This window comes from Schistocerca gregaria, unplaced genomic scaffold, assembly GCF_023897955.1.
Source record: "Schistocerca gregaria isolate iqSchGreg1 unplaced genomic scaffold, iqSchGreg1.2 ptg000199l, whole genome shotgun sequence".
In the NCBI taxonomy this organism is placed as follows: Eukaryota; Metazoa; Arthropoda; class Insecta; order Orthoptera; family Acrididae; genus Schistocerca; species Schistocerca gregaria.
Window position 1 is genome coordinate 13,079,263 of NW_026061737.1, and position 5,035 is coordinate 13,084,297.

Sequence of the window (5,035 nt, forward strand, 5' to 3'; positions counted from 1 at the left end):
ACGAAAACGAACGGATTTCTCAGGTTTTTACTACATATGAACACTTTTCACATTCTCCCGTGCAACTCGGCTGCTAGTCCTCCTTTCATGCAGAATCTTAAGGTCCTAGCTCATGTCCAAGGCACCAAAGCCAGCTAAAAAGTCAATAATCAGTACCTAAAACTTGAATTGTACTACTTCTTACTGGCTATTACATCGACTTAGAAGCTTCATCTGTGTTCTACTATGGTGATTTTATTGTCTCCGCATACCGCAGCACGCGACATAGCTTTGCAGACGATAAGTACAACCATTTCAGAGAGAAGAGCGGCCAATGTGACGATCGGGCTTTAAGTCGATTCGATAACAAATGACGAAAACGGCTGGATTTCTCAGGTTTCTACTACATATGAACACATTTCACATTCTCCCGTGCAAAACGGCTGCTAGTCCTCCTTTCATGCAGAATCTTAAGGTCCTAGCTCATGTCCAAGGCACCAAAGCCAGCTAAAAAGTCAATAATCGATACCTAAAACTTGAATTGTACTACATCTTACTGGCTATTACATCAACTTAGAAGCTTCATCTGTGTTCTACCATGGTGCTTTTAGTGTCTCCGCACACCGCAGTACGCGACATAGCTTTGCAGACGATAAGTACAACCGTTTCAGAGAAAAGAGGGGCCAATGTGACGATCTGGCTTTAAGTCGATTCGATAACAAATGACGAAAACGGACGGATTTCTCAGGTTTTTACTACATATGAACACTTTTCACATTCTCCCGTGCAACTCGGCTGCTAGTCCTCCTTTCATGCAGAATCTTAAGGTCCTAGCTCATGTCCAAGGCACCAAAGCCAGCTAAAAAGTCAATAATCAGTACCTAAAACTTGAATTGTACTACTTCTTCCTGGCTATTACATCATCTTAGAAGCTTCATCTGTGTTCTACTATGGTGCTTTTAGTGTCTCCGCATACCGCAGCACGCGACAAAGCTTTCCAGACGATAAGTGCAACCGTTTCAGAGAGAAGAGAAGCCAATGTGACGATCTGGCTTTAAGTCGATTCGATAACAAATGACGAAAACGGACGGATATCTCTGGTTTTTACTACATATGAACACATTTCACATTCTCCCGTACAACGCGGCTGCTAGTCCTCCTTTCATGCAGAAACTTAAGGTCCTAGCTCATGTCCAAGGCACCAAAGCCAGCTAAAAAGTATATAATCGATACCTAAAACTTGAATTGTACTACTTCTTACTGGCTATTACATCAACTTAGAAGCTTCATCTGTGTTCTACTATGGTGCTTTTACTGTCTCCGCATACCGCATCAAGCGACATAGCTTTGCAGGCGATAAGTACAACCGTTTCAGAGAGAAGAGCGGCCAATGTAACGATCTGGCTTTAAGTCGATTCGATAACAAATGATGAAAACGGACGGATTTCTCAGGTTTCTACTACATATGAACACTTTTCACATTCTCCCATCCAACGCGGCTGCTAGTCCTCCTTTTATGCAGAATCTTAAGGTCCTAGCTCATGTCCAAGGCACCAAAGCCAGCTAAAACGTCAATAATCGATACCTAAAACTTGAATTGTACTACTTCCTACTGGCTATTACATCATCATAGAAGCTTCATCTGTGTTCTACTATGGTGCTTTTAGTGTCTCCGCATACCGTAGCACGCGACATAGCTTTGCAGACGATAAGTACAACCGTTTCAGAGAGAAGAGCGGCCAATGTGACGATCTGGCTTTAAGTCGATTCGATAACAAATGATGAAAACGGACGGATTTCTCAGGTTTTTACTACATATGAACACCTTTCACATTCTCCCGTGCAACTCGGCTGCTAGTCCTCTTTTCATGCAGAATCTTAAGGTCCTAGCTCATGCCCAAGGCACCAAAGCCAGCTAAAAAGTCAATAATCGATACCTAAAACTTGAATTGTACTACTTCTTACTGGCTATACATCATCATAGAAGCTTCATCTGTGTTCTACTATGGTGCTTTTAGTGTCTCCACATACCGCAGCACGCGACATAGCTTTCCAGACGATAGGTACAACCGTTTCAGAGAGAAGAGCGGCCAATGTGACGATCTGGCTTTAAGTCGATTCGATAACAAATGACGAAAACGGACGGATTTCTCAGGTTTTTACTACATATGGACACTTTTCACATTCTCCCGTGCAACTCGGCTGCTAGTCCTCCTTTCATGCAGAATCTTAAGGTCCTAGCTCATGTCCAAGGCACCAAAGCCAGCTAAAAAGTCAATAATCGATACCTAAAACTTGAATTGTACTACTTCTTACTGGCTATTACATCAACTTAGAAGCTTCATCTGTGTTCTACCATGGTGCTTTTAGTGTCTCCGCACACCGCAGCACGCGACATAGCTTTGCAGACGATAAGTACAACCGTTTCAGAGAGAAGAGCGGCCAATGTGACGATCTGGCTTTAGGTCGATTCGATAACAAATGACGAAAACGAACGGATTTCTCAGGTTTTTACTACATATGAACACTTTTCACATTCTCCCGTGCAACTCGGCTGCTAGTCCTCCTTTCATGCAGAATCTTAAGGTCCTAGCTCATGTCCAAGGCACCAAAGCCAGCTAAAAAGTCAATAATCAGTACCTAAAACTTGAATTGTACTACTTCTTACTGGCTATTACATCGACTTAGAAGCTTCATCTGTGTTCTACTATGGTGATTTTATTGTCTCCGCATACCGCAGCACGCGACATAGCTTTGCAGACGATAAGTACAACCGTTTCAGAGAGAAGAGCGGCCAATGTGACGATCGGGCTTTAAGTCGATTCGATAACAAATGACGAAAACGGCTGGATTTCTCAGGTTTCTACTACATATGAACACATTTCACATTCTCCCGTGCAAAACGGCTGCTAGTCCTCCTTTCATGCAGAATCTTAAGGTCCTAGCTCATGTCCAAGGCACCAAAGCCAGCTAAAAAGTCAATAATCGATACCTAAAACTTGAATTGTACTACATCTTACTGGCTATTACATCAACTTAGAAGCTTCATCTGTGTTCTACCATGGTGCTTTTAGTGTCTCCGCACACCGCAGTACGCGACATAGCTTTGCAGACGATAAGTACAACCGTTTCAGAGAAAAGAGGGGCCAATGTGACGATCTGGCTTTAAGTCGATTCGATAACAAATGACGAAAACGGACGGATTTCTCAGGTTTTTACTACATATGAACACTTTTCACATTCTCCCGTGCAACTCGGCTGCTAGTCCTCCTTTCATGCAGAATCTTAAGGTCCTAGCTCATGTCCAAGGCACCAAAGCCAGCTAAAAAGTCAATAATCAGTACCTAAAACTTGAATTGTACTACTTCTTCCTGGCTATTACATCATCTTAGAAGCTTCATCTGTGTTCTAATATGGTGCTTTTAGTGTCTCCGCATACCGCAGCACGCGACAAAGCTTTCCAGACGATAAGTACAACCGTTTCAGAGAGAAGAGCAGCCAATGTGACGATCTGGCTTTAAGTCGATTCGATAACAAATGACGAAAACGGACGTATTTCTCAGGTTTTTAGTACATATGAACACATTTCATATTCTCCCGTACAACGCGGCTGCTAGTCCTCCTTTCATGCAGAATCTTAAGGTCCTAGCTCATGTCCAAGGCACCAAAGCCAGCTAAAAAGTCAATAATCGATACCTAAAACTTGAATTGTACTACTTCTAACTGGCTATTACATCATCATAGAAGCTTCATCTGTGTTCTACTATGGTGCTTTTAGTGTCTCCGCATACCGCAGCACGCGACATAGCTTTGCAGACGATAAGTACAACCGTTTCAGAGAGAAGAGCGGCCAATGTGACTATCTGGCTGTAAGTCGATTCGATAACAAATGATGAAAACGGACGGATTTCTCAGGTTTCTACTACATATGAACACTTTTCACATTCTCCCATCCAACGCGGCTGCTAGTCCTCCTTTTATGCAGAATCTTAAGGTCCTAGCTCATGTCCAAGGCACCAAAGCCAGCTAAAATGTCAATAATCGATACCTAAAACTTGAATTGTACTACTTCCTACTGGCTATTACATCATCATAGAAGCTTCATCTGTGTTCTACTATGGTGCTTTTAGTGTCTCCGCATACCGCAGCACGCGACATAGCTTTGCAGACGATAAGTACAACCGTTTCAGAGAGAAGAGCGGCCAATGTGACGATCTGGCTTTAAGTCGATTCGATAACAAATGACGAAAACGGACGGATTTCTCAGGTTTTTACTACATATGAACACTTTTCACATTGTCCCGTGCAACTCGGCTGCTAGTCCTCCTTTCATGCAGAATCTTAAGGTCCTAGCTCATGTCCAAGGCACCAAAGCCAGCTAAAAAGTCAATAATCGATACCTAAAACTTGAATTGTACTACTTCTTACTGGCTATTACATCATCATAGAAGCTTCATCTATGTTCTACTATGGTGCTTTTAGTGTCTCCGCATACCGCAGCACGCGACATAGCTTTGCAGACGATAAGTACAACCGTTTCAGAGAGAAGAGCGGCCAATGTTACGATCTGGCTTTAAGTCGATTCGATAACAAATGACGAAAACGGACGGATTTCTCAGGTTTCTACTACATATGAACACATTTCACATTCTCCCGTGCAAAACGGCTGCTACTCCTCCTTTAATGCAGAATCTTAAGGTCCTAGCTCATGACCAAGGCACCAAAGCCAGCTAAAAAGTCAATAATCGACACCTAAAACTTGAATTGTACTACTTCTTACTTGCTATTACATCATCTTAGAAGCTTCATCTGTGTTCTACTATGGTGCTTTTAGTGTCTCCGCATACCGCAGCACGCGACAAAGCTTTCCAGACGATAAGTACAACCGTTTCAGTGAGAAGAGCAGCCAATGTGACGATCTGGCTTTAAGTCGATTCGATAACAAATGACTAAAACGGACGGATTTCTCAGGTTTTTATTACATATGAACACTTTTCACATTGTCCCGTGCAACTCGGGTGCTAGTCCTCCTTTTGATGCAGAATCTTAAGGTCCT